The sequence below is a fragment of the Anneissia japonica genome, unplaced genomic scaffold (assembly GCF_011630105.1).
Source record: "Anneissia japonica isolate Jap-2015-1 unplaced genomic scaffold, ASM1163010v1 scaffold288284_len1145801_cov181, whole genome shotgun sequence".
NCBI classification, from domain to species: Eukaryota; Metazoa; Echinodermata; class Crinoidea; order Comatulida; family Comatulidae; genus Anneissia; species Anneissia japonica.
Genome location: NW_022712730.1, coordinates 805,737 through 824,406, shown reverse-complemented (window position 1 = coordinate 824,406; position 18,670 = coordinate 805,737). Strand labels below are relative to the sequence as shown.

General features: G+C 35.8%; 1 protein-coding gene across 2 annotated transcripts in view; it reads right to left on the bottom strand.

Annotated features, from left to right (window-relative positions):
- The window catches only part of LOC117108167 (protocadherin 18-like), a 31,220-nt gene extending 20,866 nt beyond the window's left edge, over nt 1-10,354 (bottom strand). For both annotated transcript variants that reach the window (XM_033250125.1, XM_033250126.1), the window contains exon 1: nt 10,062-10,354. The gene's annotated coding sequence lies outside the window, so the exon portion shown is untranslated. The remainder of the gene's footprint in view (nt 1-10,061) is intronic.
- Between the last annotated feature and the right edge of the window lie 8,316 nt (nt 10,355-18,670).

Sequence of the window (18,670 nt, the reverse complement as noted above, 5' to 3'; positions counted from 1 at the left end):
TATATATATATATATATAATATAAATCAAGATAGCCGTTTTATATTATATATATATATATATATACACGATAATATGAAGATGATGAAACGGGGTACCTCTATTGACAAGAAGTTATGTGACATTATTGCCACTCGATTATTAGGCCTACAAAGGCGTAAATGCACCGTCGGTAATTTACGTGGTTTTAGCCCAACGGCTATTAGATCCGGTTTTTATCACGGCTGTGAATTACCTATACCTGATTGATGCGCTAATAAAACTGCGATTTAATAACCGAGTAAAGAGCCTTAATCACTAACGAGACTAGATCAGACCAAAGTGCAATAGCCTTCAATATTTTCGAACTAATTAATTGGTGTTACAATTAAATTTGGCAAGGTAATTCCCTCGTTTACTTTTTTCTTCGTTAAGGCCTAAATGACGACCAGTATGTACGTAGGCCTATCTAGCTATATTATTCACATTAAACTTCACAAACAGTACAGCTTTTTACAAGCAATGCAATCGAATTTGGCAAATTTAAAATATAATTTATCATTCGTTCTTTGGAGTTTGTAATTAATTTTTACGTTTACTTTGAATCACGCGTAATCTTTCCCGTAACTGAGTTTGGAGTCAAGAAGTAGTCCCGCAGCATGATGGAACCACTTTATCAATACGCCTTATGAGTACGTCCTCTGCTTTCTTTCCTCCATGGTCCAACCAAGAAGGTATAAAAATTTATTCTCATTTTTTTAGTTCCTCTTTAGTGCAACTAAGAGGTATAGACCTATAACTACATTAATTTGACCAGGGACGTTTAGTGTATTATCCGGGGAGCTTTCGATTTGTGTGACGACTCGACGTACGCTAGAACAGAATCACTCATGCGTGACCGTCCTACCCGGCGTCCTACGTTCTCTCTGGTTCTCTGCATACGTAGATTTGGCCAAATTACTCGACGAAGTGACCTTAACGTTATCGCGTGCGCAGATGACTTACGTTCTGCATCCTACCGTACCGTCACTAGTGCCTAGTCGCCGTGCAATCGAAAGCGCCTTATTGTTAGCCAGAACTGACGCGAACCTGCTTAGGACAAAGCACAGGATGACCCGCATCGGTTTGTTATAAATAGCCGTTTTATATTATATATATATATATATATACACGATAATATGAAGATGATGAAACGGGGTACCTCTATTGACAAGAAGTTATGTGACATTATTGCCACTCGATTATTAGGCCTACAAAGGCGTAAATGCACCGTCGGTAATTTACGTGGTTTTAGCCCAACGGCTATTAGATCCGGTTTTTATCACGGCTGTAAATTACCTATACCTGATTGATGCGCTAATAAAACTGCGATTTAATAACCGAGTAAAGAGCTTTAATCACTAACGAGACCAGATCAGACCAAAGTGCAATAGCCTTCAATATTTTAGAACTAATTAATTGGTGTTACAATTAAATTTGGCAAGGTAATTTCCTCGTTTACTTTTTTTTTCGTTAAGGCCTAAATGACGACCAATATGTACTTAGGCCTATCTAGCTATATTATTAACACTAAACTTCACAAACAGTACAGCTTTTTACAAGCAATGCAATCGAATTTGGCAAATGTAAAATATAATTTATCATTCGTTCTTTGGAGTTTGTGATTATTTTTTACGTTTACTTTGAATCACGCGTATTCTTTCCCGTAACTGAGTTTGGAGTCAAGAAGTAGTCCCGCAGCATGATGGAACCACTTTATCAATACGCCTTATGAGTACGTCCTCTGCTTTCTTTCCTCTATGGTCCAACCAAGAAGGTATAAAAATTTATTCTCATTTTTTTAGTTCCTCTTTCGTGCAACTAAGAGGTATAGACCTATAACTACATTAATTTGACCAGGGACGTTTAGTGTATTATCCGGGGAGCTTTCGATTTGTGTGACGACGCGACGTAAGCTAGAACAGAATCACTCATGCGTGACCGTCCTACCTGGCGTCCTACGTTCTCTCTGGTTCTCTGCATACGTAGATTTGGCCAAATTGTGTTCCAGATTCAGAATCTACTCCACGAAGGGACCTTAACGTTATCGCATGCGCAGATGACTTACGTTCTGCATCCTACCGTACCGTCATAGTCGCCGTGTAATCGAAAGCGCCCTATTGTTAGCCAGAACTGACGCGAACCTGCTTAGGACAAAGCACAGGATGACCCGCATCGGTTTGTTATAAATTTTACCTTGATCGATTTTTAAGCCAATGGAACAGGAAGTCAAAATATCCCATCTTTCCTGTATCTCATGTGTTATCTCGATTAAGTATTTCGGGGTCTTTTACCTGCGATGAGTTACATTATGCACGTAATACCGATTATGCCAACAAGCGGGAGTTCAAAGAAGTATCATATCGCCTCTTGACCAAATCATGGAATAGGCATATAATCTGTATTTACCTGATCAAAAAAATACTACGACCTGACCAGCGATCATGTCCTGTGTATTTCACGTGCAATAACTCAACCAACTTTTGCAGCGTATATTTCTTCGGGTTTTTTTTCTTTAGAAGTTTATTGATTAATATATTTAAAAAACCCATTAAATAGTAGGCTATACACAAGTGAAATGGGTCTGTAGTAGTAGATTTATTAGTAAAATAGTAAGACCATAGGCCTACATTAGTTTATCTTTTCTCAAGTTAAAGAAATTAAAATTTTCTTCTGGGAAATTTGAATTTTATTTTTTTCTTCGTTGCAAACGGCAACGAATTCCAAAATATTACCATCTCATATTACAGTTACTATGTATATTTTATTTATTACAATAATGTAGGCCTACATACAATCAAAAAAGGGGTATGTGCGGCAGTCATACATATTATACTAAGTAATAATATAGTCATAATTTTTGCGATATCTTTATGACTGTGAACTCGTGTTGTTAGCACCACATTCCACGAAAACACATCAGTTTTATACACTTATAAGTAGGCCTATAGTATTATTATGGTATATAAATCGGAATCGCTAATAAAGTCCACTTTCATTATACCTGTTCTGTATCGTTAATGATTATTTGTCAGTTTTGTTGTGAAAATTAAACTGGAGAAAAGACACTGCCGCGATGCCTCACCGAGCCTAAAATTTCCCATACGTAAAAAAACACATCGACAGACAATAAAGAATATGAGTAAACACGATCTGGGTCGCTGATCTTGTTCATTAAAATAACTCAAACCTATATTTTAAATTTTTGTTAGGAATATAGGACGAAGTTATACATCCGTCACGGTTAATTCAGCGTCATATACACGCTCTGTTTAAGGGGATAGTGCTAGGAATACGACCAAGTCATGCTTGTTGTTAATAATCTTTAAAGAAAGATATACAGTACTAACATATGGTTGGTTATGCACTAAGTGCCATCTGCTTTATAAATTTTAACATAGCGTATAGTGTGGCGAAATTCATCCAAGCTGTGGACAGCGTGGGAAAACGTGGTTAAACATTAAACGAACTAGTTTAAAGGTGTTGTGTGAAATAACCACATCTTTAGATCATTCTTGACAGGATACACGAAAAAACACATGGTTGGAACATGGTTGGAATCATCATTCAAGGACACAGTCCAACTATGGAGGGCTCGTGTGTGTACAATACGATAGGTCTTGATGTTATAAGTTTACGATCGAATAATACTTAGTTACGTCATCAATTTTATTATTTTTAGCCAATCCCCTTCTATATAATACCCAAGTATCTACATTAATTTTAAGATAGCAAAATCGTCTGCATTGTGAATTAGATTGTTGTATTCGTTGTCAAATGCGAAACAGAATGTTGTATCCATGAAAAGTAAAGTGCGTAAGCTTTCGAAATCGCACTACTGAACTACGCGCGATACGACAATAAGCAACGTTAATTGTAATGAGTAGGAGCTGTGCAGGAATTTTATTGTTGACAACATTATGTATCGTCAACAAGCCAGTGTCATGTAATACAACACTGAAGCGATATTATCTGACACGTACGAATATACATATATACATATGAATGATTATCGCGCTGTCAGGAATGATGGAGTAATGAGTACTAAAACCGTGAGATTTAAAATCCATGTTATTTGCCAATAGTGCGATCAAAAGCTGATGTGATAAAAAGAGGTCTGGTCATACAGATCGTCTATCTAGCTTTTCAGTGAAGATTTTTGGATTTTTTACGTGATCATTTGACTGGCGATCGAATTCGTAGTTGCTTTCGAGATTACACAAAACACCTCATCTTATCTTGAATACAAGATCAGACATTTGCATCACCAAGTTAATACTCCGATAAACGGAAATAAACATCTTTCCGCAGAGTCTACCAAACGGTAGCGAGCGTGCACACTGCATTATCGGCCCTTTGCGATAAACTAGATCTGTCTCTTATACACATCTAGATGTGTATAAGAGACAGGTATTTGTCACGTAACTCAGTCATTATTTCAGTTTCAATCAATGGATGGACAGTTTGAGAGATTTTAATTTCCATTAATTGTCGCGTACTTGTCATATCAAATTTAAACACGTCATAAAAAGACCATGGTTGGGAATTAATAAATGAGATCCGCACACCTACCCTACATCATTTCTCCTTTGATGGACGTAGACGACATTTATCATTTTTAAACCAAGTTCACTGAACATTTTCTTGCGAGGACGCCCTTCAGAGTACGGTATTAAACCCAATATTATGTTTTATGGTCTATAGGCCTATTTTATATAAAGAATTGGGATTAAGAAGAGAAAACAAACATTTTCTTTTTAGATTTGAAAAAGAAAACAATAATATGACAGAAGCTAAGTGTACTATGGATTTTTATTAACACAGACCGCGTGTGTCGTAATAGTGTATTGTATGTTTAATAATAAAATGAACACTGTAACGACTTATTTTGCATAATTATAGTTCACAGTGTCGTGATCAAAGGCGAATTTGAATTTATTCGGCTTCATCGTTAGGGGTCGGCACGCGGGAAGCCCCGCATTAATACAGCTGCTCTCCACTCCATTCATTTTGATTATTGTCTCTAGCTATTATTTTGGCATCTATATCTAAATACAGTATACTGGCTCGTACGCGAGCATCGTTAAAGGAGCTAAATATTTGCCCTGGCTATCATTCTTAGCTTATGGAAGAATCCGTCAGAAGTAGTTGTCGTTACGTGGTTGAAATACAAATCGGAATCATCATGCATAATATGCATACAAATTTTAACGATTGCCCGTGTAAAAGTTCTGCAAGATATACAGTACATCGAATCGCCGGCTATGGCAATAGTTTATACAATAGAAAACCGCCACACCTGAATAAAATCATAAACTGTGGGAATATTTTTAAAGAGAACACAGAACAACAAAGCATCTAGTACAAGCCCTCCAATCCTGCCTCTAACTTGTCCCTTCGCTTTATGATTGAATATAGATTGACGAGAACTAACGAGCTTAGTGTTAATATAATTTACAAAAACAGGTTAATATGGTGATTAAACATTCCTACCTCATAAGTCTTCCTGATAGCTACGTGAATTCATCGCAACCACTCACTGGATTATATACTACATGGCCTACGTTTTATCACGATCTATATGCCGAGCATGTGTTATAACTGATGGGTACATTTTGGCGGATGCAGCGCACGCACGAGTCGGTTCGGGGAGGCACCAGATTACTCGATCAAACAACACAAACACAACTTATTGATTTTGTATTATGACAATGGAAAACTAGTGTTAAAAATACTTACTGATCACGAATGCGGCTAAAATAATTTAGGGAAGACTAAGCCTACACCAATATATACACGACAGGCCTACCATTTTACCCAAGATTTGCACTCATTGACTTTAGAGCTTTAGACCTAGACCAACGTACAGTATATACAAAATAAATGATTCTAGTAGACTATTTCGTTTTATCACAACCCCTTTAAAATAACAGTGATGAGCTGTCGTTGTGCAGGTAAACTATTTCCGACATTAGCGATACTGATGGCTGTCTATACTATCTAGTTGTCCATATTATTTCCCAACAGATATCGATATAACATAAATTCCTTAATGGAAATATTTTCGCACAATATATCATAGAAAATTGCGTTGGTTTTCGCATAGAAATTCTCCAAAAGGCTAATCAGCGCTGTATTCGATTCAACACGTCAGAAAACGCAGCACCCAGGAGATAAGACGAACTAATGAATAAATGCCAAATTATGTAGATCCGTTTCTATTATTTGCGATACATGGGAATTTCAATCACGAAAGGAAATATTTTAAAAGTAGGTCTGGAACATGCATTTGTGGCGGTACGATCATGGATGAATGCATGATAGAGGCTTTTATTGCTTGAATATTGACTAGGGTAACAGCATTCATCTATTAATATGTATAATAAATACGCAATATTAAAACATACGTGCTACAATATTATATAGGCCTCTAAAATATCTAAACCCTGCATATTCATACGAGAGCCATGGTTGAAGGCTTGCAGTATGCAAGGCCAAGCGCTTATATAACTTAATATTATTATCGAGCATGATTGATGACACTCAGTACATAACAGAGAATTCATTAATGGTCGTAGTATACTATAGGTAACAGCGATTGGCCTAGCCTAGCCTAACTCTTTTTTTGACCTAGGATATTAACAGAGCTGTTCTTCCCATGTTTCTGCCATTTCCCCCAAGATTAGTTACCCATTTATTGTCCAAGGTCGTGCTGCTTCTACCAGCGTTGGAATCGGAAGGTATACAGTATTAGTATGGGGATTGTCCCCGAACGTTAATGGCCGTAGTTCATAAATTGCCAAGGCCTACGAACCGAACGACAATAAAAACGAGAACTTTAGGGGTTTGTTAAGCCGATTTGACTGTTGGGCCATTATTAGATTACGAGACACAAGGAAATCGATCAGTAACGTAGTAATTATCATCCAAGGAAAACATGGGAAAAGAGTTGCTTTCCATTGTTCTTCAGTAGATCATCGTGTAGGAACTTCATCGTATTCGTATGGATTGGCCGCTTAATAAGGCATTGGTTTGCCATCGGGTGCCCTCGGGTGGCAGCAAGTAATAACGAGCGTTTAATCACCAGCTGTATCGTAAACCGACAAGCCAGGCCAACCTACTACCATAGGACCATGCGCACCCCCAGGCAAGTGTCTTACACTCAAGTTAACTTCAACCAAAACATTGGATCAGAGAACAATAGCCACTGTTGACACTCTTCAATCAAGTCGTATTCCTAATGGCAGACTTAATTTTCAAATATACCCAACCATTTGAGCATATAAACCCGATGTAGTTAAACGCCGAGTCTACCAAACGGTAGCGAGCGTGCACACTGCATTATCGGCCCTTTGCGATAAACTAGATAATTTCCGTATAAACATATTGGAAACTTATTCAACAAGTGCGTGAATAATACATCCGTTGAACGACACTATTGTCCTCGATGTTCAAAGAATTATTAGAAAAGTGCCCAAACATATGCACGTTTTACATATACGAAATTATTTACTGGAAATGTCACAAGTGCAAATATGTTACAAAAGTGTGCGTTTAATGTACAGTACAGTCCTATTACAATATTGTCCAATAAGCGAGCGCGTATGTATACAAATCTCCTACGCGCTGCATGACAAACCAATAAAGGTTGAAACGATGAGGATGTTTATTTTTTAACAAGCATAAGACAGGCTTAAACATATTAATACATACCATCAGGAACATCTCTAATACACAATATCAACCTGTATAAATTCTCAAGTGAGATACTCAAGCAATTATGAAAATTAGTGCAGCGTATGGTTCGCATAACATTATGGTTAAAAGAAGCCAGTTCAGGGAAAGAATCTAGCAAATACAGAGAGAGACGCGTGCACGTGTAATTTATCTCGGTGGTACACAAACGATATCGTACGAATTGGGATTTAGTCGCTGCATGCTTGCATAATATCAACAGGCATTCAGAAATTTCAGCAACCATTAGGCCTACACCGTGACGTGCATACACATCCTAATGATATACGTTTCGGCTGTCTTTTTAGTTTTACATTTTTGGTTCAAAATGCGGAAAATAATCATCATTACCGGCTTCTAGTAATGAGAGACATTACGATTTTGCCCTTTTTTTCTTTCTTAATCGTGACAGTTTTTGAAGGGCTGTCGTATGCGCTCGAAACGCGCTGCATTCACTCTAATTCTAGACCTATATTGCACACTATGTTTTTTAATATACAAAGCTATCTAGGTTCACAAAGGCAACACGAATACTTAAGTCGTTCTTAGAGATATTACAACTGCAAAATAACGGCTGACCCTTGACACCCCGCCCCATGGATTACAGTACTAGCGACTACTGTAACGGACGGTATTTTCAATGTATTCTTTATAAAAGAAAAAAAAATGTCTCGTCTCTTCGTCTGAGAACAAACTGTGTAATGAGCATACGACAAACGTCAAGTTTGCAAAGAATTCTGTCTACATTGCAACAGGGCTCATTAATTACAGTAACACTCATAAAACTATAATATTCAGCCTAAAATACGGGCCGTGGCTATAAATAAATATGACGTCATAGGTTCGTGGGCTTGTAGTTAGGACGGTTTTTAAAAGATATAAAATGCCATTAGATTTAATTATGAAGTTGGTGGGAGACTGGTTATTGAAGTCAGTTACAAGTGTAAGCCGGCATGACCGGACAAACTACAATTAAATTAAAAACGTCGGAAGGTCATCTATCGAGCGTTACCACAATAGTGCACGAAGCTTACATCGCCATATTTAGACAATGACACAAAATTATCTCAAGTGCCGGTGCATTTACTTAATTTGAAAGAGAATGAGGACTGTCTCTTATACACATCTAGATGTGTATAAGAGACAGATATATATGTATATAGGCATATATATATGTATATATATATATATATATATATATAAACCAATGTTTTTTAAACGTGCTAGTTAATTATAGGCCTGTGAATTAATTTTGAAAGGGGACCTGCTTTTAAAATATTAATATTACACAATCAGTGATCATAAATAAAGCATAGGCCCGATTTATAAATATCTGGTATAAAGAATTCGTAGTTTCGTTTAACTAATCAATCATTAGTAGGCCTATTCTTATAACTGATGAACAGACGAATCCATGACCGAACGCATCATCATTTTCAATTTCAATAATTCAATCAGATTCCTCGTGAACATTTTCAGACTCGTGTCTTTGATTATTGGGTTTACACCATAATATTGCTGGAGTCGTGGGCGATATGATACAGAGTATTTTAGGAAAACGGATTGATGATCTTATGATGCCAAATAAAAAAAAAACACTATATGCCAAATTAAAACAATAAAAAAGGTCTCTTGTTCTCTCTCCTTCTTTCAAATTCAAAACACTTTGATAATCCTACAGCAATAAAAACATCCTGTCTAATGGATGTCTATGCCTACAGTAAATATGCCTGCCGTAGGCCTGCGATATATGATTGCTCGTGGTCATCTTTGTGAAGTGAAGTTGGGATCAAATTCCTCCTCCGAAAAAGACACGAATTACATTTTCATGTTTTGTTTTTATTTTTTTTTTGCCTTTACCCAAGTACTGTACTTCAAAGCTCTATATTTGGCATGTATATCTTGCCTTAATTTCGCATCTCATAAACAATATTCTATACCGTAGGCGTATTAATTACATATGCATTATTACGATGTACCTTAAGAATGGTGGAATATAATGTATGCATATATATATATGAAATAAAAATATGACTGATGGAAAGGTTAGGCTATATAGCAATACAAAGAACACATATAACGCATATCTATACGGCAGATGTAGCATTCTACACAATAGTATAGCTATATTATAATAGGCCTATATTATACTTTATTACGGTATAATAATTCACCGTGAAAATTACAATTTTGTAGGCCTATCTATCTACTTGTGTACTTAACAATGATTCAATATGTTAGAAACTAAAGCCAAAAAGAATTAAATTAGTTAAATAATTTTGTTAATTTTGATAAATTATATTTTCTTACCAATTTCAGTTGCATGTCTGAGGTAAATAAAGCCTTTTTGACGTCCGTTCCGAAACGATCGAAAATACAAAATTGAAAATATTGGTTTCCACGAAACAAAACGTTTAACTTGCTACAGTAACACTCCTTCTGTACAAATATTTCCAAATGTATATTCGATTTTTATTTGACGTTGAGATAAAATCGAATGTGAAAATCGTTCATTCGTGATATAGTAGAGGTAGAAGGGAACAACTAAAACACACACACTCACGACTTGCTTGACTGATCGTGAATGAAACCTCTCGCTGAAAACCGTTCGCTTATTACCAGTAAAACACTACCCGGACTCGTCCATTATTAGGCCCTCCCACCTGTAAGCACCGCACGCACTGTTTATCGTCTGAAGAAACTTTAAAGCTCCGCCCACATTGGATACGGTTGCTAAGGTCCTACAAACACTAGTTTATCGTACAGACTACTCAACTGGACTGGAGGTCCATACATTGATGCATACATACTAGTTATTTTAGGCCTACCTATATTAAATCTTAAGTTAGGCACTGTATGTTAATTTATGAATCACACAGGTTAATTTCACCTTGAATGACAAACCTGGAATGACAAACAACTTAGTTTCGCAACGTTACTGCCACTGACGTTATATAAACACAATCCTTGTTCATGAGCCTCTATGAATCATACCATAAATAATCATACAGAAAACATTGATAGGTAATATTAGAAATCTATTTTAGACTTAAACCTATCGCAAAATAACTGCATATGCCAATGAATAGGATAACACGTGACCGTTTAATACAAATATTTACATATATAGGCCTACTACTTAATGTTAACATACAATATTAAAATCCACTCTGTTATATAATAATAATAATATATAATATAAATATGTATAATATAATGATAATACTGTAATCATTATCATTGCGGTATTTTGACTGTTACTGTTTATACTCACTTCATTTGTTTTATACAAACCTGGGCTGGTACTATAGTAAGGCATATTTATTATGAAGTTATTATGGTAAAATTTTTAAAATTAATAGTAGCAAAGTCAACGAATGTTTTGTAGTCGGTCGACTGTCGTTTCGCGTGTAATCGTTCAGTGCCAAGTGCTTCAATTTCCTTCGATATGTTATGTATACTATTACACTGTAAACTCATGTTGCAATTTTTTAACGGTTTGTATGTATGTATTCCGGCAATTAGCGACAATGTTGAATGATCTTCGAGGAATGTAGAGAAAGTAACGACACGTATATGGAGTTAATGGCCGCTCACGGCAACGGACTCGTAGTCCAAACATGTCTACAATAATGTATTACTGATTTCTGCGATTCAACCGAAATATTGAGTTATACTGTTACGCAGAACATGCTTTTACATTGTTATACATTATTATTATACGCTGTTAATGTATTCCATTCTGTTTTTAACTAAACTGAAACAACTATTATAACTATTGTGCCCCATATCACAAGTAGGCATAGGCCTACATATATTTTTTAACTTACATGCAACTATTGTTTTTATGTTTAACAAACATTTATAACCGTGCTGTAGTATAGATTTTTATGTTCTCATAATAATATCAGATGACTGTGCTGGGCCTTGACCTAAGTGTCGCCTGTATTATATGTGTACCTTGGAAAATATATTCCATGTACATTTTAGGACTACATTGACAATGAAAGTTAAAAAAAAATTGTCGTATGCCTGTACATGACTAGACGAATGATTTGTTTCTCTAATTCTTTTTTTTTTTAATCGATGAAATGTAGAAACATTTTAAAAGTCAAAACAAACATCAACACTGAATCAGGAACATAAAAAAATGTCTAGTTTCTGACATACAAACGACTTATCATACACACTTTGTGTTGTTACATTGATGTATGTCTTGTTTATTACCATACTTTTCGTTTCGAGGTTTTTCAGCAAGGAAAGGAGTAAAAGAGCTCGTTCCTCCTGCAGTATAACATAGACTCAAAGCTCTTATTTGTTTTTGTACTTGTGCTTTTCATTCTAAGCAGGCTATTTCTAGTCTAGCTTTTTTAAACATTTAACCATTAATTCGTGTCTGTACCTCCATGTATTTGAGATCTGGATTTGAACTTTGAGCATATCTATGGCATACTCTAAAGTTGGTATATACTGTGTACAAGATGTGCTGATATATCTCTCAGCGCCTACCAAGTTTACCCTTTTTTCCAAACGACTGACCTTCGAACTAAACCAAACAAGTAAGTTTAGATGAATAAATAATGCTGTTTCTAAAATAATAGAACGTGTCCATGGACATTTCGTATGAGTTATCTAGAACTAAGCGGGCGCTCGAGCAGAAACTCTGCCATTTGCAAAAGAAATTTTCCGCCCAACTTATTCCGGTTTTCCAGCCTAAAAGTTAAGTCTGCGTTTCCTAGTTTCGCAGGTGTAAAACGTCAATCAGGGATGGCATTAGAATGACTTTGTTTATGGCCTAAGTTCAAAGCCTACCTGACGGCTATGTGCATATCTACAGGCTTATCCCAAGCCGGTCTTTGTTCACAAGAAACAAACATCTTTTTAGTAATTAAAAAAAACTTGACTTGAATTATAACCTATCTTAGTCTTATGTACATAAACTTGAGGCCACTTCGTTAAGTCCGTGCTAAGGCTACACTTGTTTTGTTTTACTAAAATGTCCAACATCAAGTTTAAATTCAAACTTCAAATATTCATTTAAGTATTTACTTATTGACTCAATAATACAGTAGACAAAATAGCATATAAATTAGAAAAATAAAACGGTATGGTGAGGGAAGAAGCTCCTTGAGAAATCTTAATAAACTACTCTAACTATACAGACCTTACTAATTTCTGTATTTTATTTAAATAATCAGTCCAATTATTTTACCGTAAACCATTATAGAACCAAAAAATCTATCTTGTAGGGCTATTAATTGAAGGCATCATATTGTAGATCACGTATGCTTTTTCAGTGTAATGCCCACGCTAAAATTAAGGTGTTCCTTCGCTTTCGCATTAGGCTAGGCCTATCCTTTATATCAGTAAGCCACTAATATGAATACCAAATGGACATCAATGATGGTTTCTGTTCCTGATTCAGGAGTTTTCTGATGCTCATAAACATGAAATTATGGTAGGAAAGGGCCTATTTTTTATTTTATTGTTTAGATCTTTTTATATGTCGGATTTCCATACTTTCTGTAATTGTTTTACAGTTTATTAAATTTATATTTATTTCAGCTAGACCTAACATATTGATATCCTCCTTTATCATCATATAGATGCCTTGAGATCTATTTTATTGATATGAGCGCCATAAAAATCTTTTGATTATTAATTTATCATCATCAGTAAATTATTTATTATCTGTCATAAGTTTATTTACTTAATAAACCAGAGTACATCTATATATCTATAGTTGTTAAATTCCGTTAAATTTAGCCCTGACAATGTGACTCAATCATTTTAAATTGGGTGAATTTGTATCGCTTTGAATCGATTATTATGTCAATGTCTTTCGTGTGGAGGCGCTGTTGCGTTGTAGAATTGTTATTCTAGAAATAACTATTTACGGGCGTGCGTCTATCGTGTTGTATGTACAGATTAGGGTATTGTCTCTTTTGAGGTTTTCAGTTTACTGTTTACTAAAAAGATAATATCACAAATGCTACTGAATCACTAGTAATATACAGTTTTCAGAGATGTTGCTTGGCAACTCCCTAGGAGAAGACAATAACTATATGCAATAAATTAACAAATTTTAATTACTCAATAAGCTATTCTACTGTGTTCTACAAAACTGTTTATGGCCAAGCCCAACCCTAAAATAATGTCATCTTATGAAATAACTCCATGGTTACGCAATGGAGACGCTCCGTGTTGCCACACCCGTATCCCAAATAACATCCCGACCATCACTAGAATGCAGCAGTCATGCGTATCTGTGGTTTGGTTGTTAGTGTTCTCCTAATCACGATGACATGGGTTCAATTATTCTGTAAAATGTCAATTCAACAATTGAAAAGATATTATATAATAATAGACCATAGCTTCACTCTCGTTAAATGGTAGTAAAACATATTTTTTTAAATAGTTTTTTTTTACAACTTTTTAATGAAACATAGGCTTATTGAAACAGAACCTTTATAAAGGCCTAATTTATATATTGTTTATATTATAACAATTAGCCGTATATAAACACTGTCATGGATGTACTTAATTATATACGGTGCAGCTTTAAATAATATAATAATAATAATAATAGTGTAGTTTTATATAGCGCACAAATCCATCTAATGTAAGATGCTCAGGGCGCTTGAAATGTGGACTAGGAACTCGACCAATGACTTTCTTCGCCCCTAAGGGTCCCTTCGTGTCTGTGCTACCCGGTACCAGCAAATCTCGTCGTCCACCACAGGGGCTGTCAGTTCCAGTACACCGGGGTATCCCCCTACTCGTCTCGAAGGATGTACTGTGTTCTTTATAGTGCACACGAGCCATTGTATACACTGGGCCTACGGTTTATAGTCTATAGCTTGCGGCGCCCCTGCTAACCGCTCGGCCATTCGACTCACCGTCATATAAGCTTAAGTATAACATACATCGAAATATAAGCCTGTATCTAATTCAAATGATTATTTGATTTATATTGTAGGCCTATATAGACGAGCTATATGCCTATATTATTATAATACAATATACAGCTGTGCAATACTACGATATATGCATTTATATAATAGAAGTTGGAATGTGATGAGAATATTTATGGTTGCTGTTGATTTTTTTTTTTTTTTTTTGTGGGGAAAATCGTAAATTTCATGAAATATGAATTCCTGGAATGTTTTTAAAGCCTCTTGTTTGCCGAGATCGTCGAACTGAACTTTAATTCGTTCGCCAGCGTATGAGGGTAATGTAAGGGTCGGTCAGTCACTGACTAGCTTACGGCAGGGGGGCCAAGTAATCACTGTAGCGAACGTTCATCAGTCGAAAGTGATTATATCGAGTCTGTTTTGAAATGTTACAAGCGTATGATCCATTGTAATGGTGGAATGTAATTCGACAACGGATCTTTCTTATATCCATGATCTTCTTAGATAGCGACCGTAAAGTGTGAGCACGGCAACCCTCGCATACCTCCCGCAATAGTCACTAGCGATCATTGAATTATAAACATAGTTTTGAGTTAATATTTAACAGCAGCAAACATGTGTTTTAGAAATGGTTCTAGAATCGGAAGCTCGTTATCTTAGCAGTACGCGATATGAATGAGGTTCTATTTTTACGATTGATGTACCGGTATAAAAACGCGTGTTTACACGTGCCGCAATGCACCACGCGTAACATCAAGGATATTGCAAATGTTTTGTTGCGTGTAAACGCATGTAATGTATAATATATCAGTCTTTTACTCTCGATGCCTAGTAAGTGTACGTGCTTGGCATACATAATTTAACAGTGGATTCACAATGAATATTCCTGTTACGAAAATCCATCCTCCCTTAAGAATACCCAGTAATACGCATAACCAGCCAAATGAACGGGTAATTACACCTACTAATGTTAACATATTCGCGGGAACGGTAATTTAAAAATCGGTATCCTTGATGTTTTAAGTGAAGCATGTGGTACTCGGACCGAATACATCGTTAGCCTGCTTCCAAATTCATAGCAATTATCGAGCAATACTCGGGTGGATAATGCCCTGGAATGCATTAGGCCTAGGTGAGGAATTCATGAAATAAATTTAATTTGATTCCTTCAATTCTAACATTTATTATTGTACAAAATATGTTCTGGGATTAATTTATTTACTTCCAAGTAGGCAAATATTCAATATTCGATAAACTGATGAAACCGTCCGGTGTTGGGGATCCATTGGGGTGGCGTGTGGGTGTGGGGATCAGTCTTAAGCCACCCTGTTCCAAAGCAACTCAGCAATGGACTGTACCACTTTTAAAAAGGGATGCTCAATAGGTTTTTGACCATAATATACAAATATTATACACTTGCTTACTTATTTTTGATATTTATCTATCTATCTACTTATTTTTCATATTTATCATCAATATTATTTTTATATGTTTTAAGTCATGCCTAGTCTTTTTTGATTTTTTGAAATCATATCAGAATAGAGAGTCTACCTCCTCATTCAACCTCCGTGGGACTCGTTGCACCGACCAGGCACTATTGTCACACGACGTGTGGTAAGGCTAGAATCAGGGATACATCACATTGTATATAGCTCATTAGTGTTCAAAATTAATTGATCCTCTCTTTGGTGTAACTAAATACCAGTACTAATTTTACTTATTCCTTAGGCCGTACATGGACCTCACTGGCCTGGACAAACACAGCTTCCCAAGCCTGCATCAACTAATTTTGAAGGCAAGGCTTATTTTTACAGGTCTAAAAACACATGTTTGCTCATGTTTAACTCTGTCTTCACAGGTGAGATTGAGAACCAAGGCTGCTGGTCAGAATCTTGCTTAACACTACTCACCTCTTGTTACCTTAGCTTTAACTCAAGTGTATTTGAGAGTAAAACAATCATTTGCTTCCAATGTGACGAAGTTATTAAGTCTAGCTAATGAGTTTAACACATCATGGCTTTTAGTGTGTGTCAAAAAAGCTAAATCGAATGAGCATTGGTAAACATTTTAATTGCTGTGTCCAAACGATTTAACTGCTTAGTCATTAAATCTCCTGATCGGGTTGAAGTGTCTATGAATTTTTGCCGTTACCGTTGCTTTTCAGTTCACTTCCGATGCCCTTTTACATGCCGGCTTTACGGTGGTGACATACAGGAAAGTTACTGTACTTGGGTAACCTCCGCTTCGGAACTATGTTCAGATAGATAGTGCAGTTCAGTGATATGTTATTATTGTTATTATTATCAACAGCGGCATTATCACCATCGTCGTTTTCATCAACCTGATCATTATCAATCTGCCTCAGACAGGCCTATTCAATGAAAATATAATATTGAGTTCCTCAAAAACACATTCAATCATTTTTCTAATAAGAGATAACATTTTACTTATCTAGACGTCAATGATCGGGAACATGACCTACAACGCGATCACATGTATCCTAGGTTACTGATTGCGCTGCGCAGTAGCTAATGATAGGTGCACACAATGCGCATAAATTTGAAGGTTCGTCATCAACTTTATTATAATGCCAATTATGGGTCATCTCGTTATTTCCTATTGTCGTGGGCGAAGTAATAACATGACTTTTGTCCGCCATTAGGCTTAACTGGTAAATGGTATGGTACCGTACCGTACCGGTAGTTAGGGACCAAGTTATAAATAGGCATGAAACTTTATTTATTCATTCTCCATTTTCATTCTTTTAAAAATTGATTCAACAGTGTGTGGCTGACAAGTGATTCATACTAAATACGCATAACTTTCTGCATTTATTTCAGGATCTGTGCTTATGTACTGCTTGATTTTTAGGCCAATATTATTGTAGGCCTACCGTAAATTATGATTAGTGCGCAAAAATAGTATATACGCCTATCATCATTAATCATTATTATTATCATCATCAGGTTTAAACTTCGGTGATATAACAAACCATGGAGTTATAAGCTAGGCATTTGTATTTTAGTTCTAGTATTAGTTATAAAACTTAGTTCATTCTCAGACATTCTCTTTACTCAATCTGTGGGGATCGTATCTACCATGGCCGCCATTCACCGTCCTACAATCGTTAATCTCGACAGCCTTTTTTTATACCCTCCAGTTTCCTTTCAGGCCTAAAACCTAATCCCTCAATTGAACTCGCAAACTGATCTTCTGCACTCTTCTCAAAAATTACACCTCACAGCTCTCATATCCTCATTCTTCAAGGCCAAAATTATAACCCAATCAACCAATAACCTTTCCTACTTTTAGAGTGCCTTCCTTATTCCTTATGTAGGCTTACTTGTACTTCAGTAACACATTTCGACGCTTTTGAGCGCAATAGATGTAAAGTATATAATATGGACTTCGAAAAGATTAATTAAACTTTAAATGTTGTTTTGTGTCTTAATCTATCCAATTTAAACTAGCGCATGCTATCGCCTAGTTTTTTATATGACGTCAATTTAAAAAGTTTAATAAGATAAAACTAATCAGTTGATTGACACACAAACAATAAAATTATTTTACTGATTAGCTCCGATTAAAAAAAAACAAACATTACTCATAAAGCACGTTTTGTTCTAGCATCCGCAAATGTTATCAGCACACGGAGCCGTAGTAATAGGCCTATACTTTTATCGGGGATAGAATCGTTATCAACTATTTCGTTAATCCGTACTAAAATTAGGGTAAAGTTTTTATACGGAATAATGAATGTTTATTTACCCTGCACACTGCTATGCGCTGTGGTTTACCTATCGATACTTCTATTTAGCACATATCACATGTGACAAAAGATTTCTACCAACGTTGGTCACACACTAATCTTATGTTCAAACATGATTTAGACCAAGTTGTTGACTCGTACCATGAAGATAAGCTGTTTCAAGGATTATTGTTTTCATGCTGTAGTACATTGTTTACAATGGAATTAATTAATTTAAAGTGGATCTAAGTCCGCCC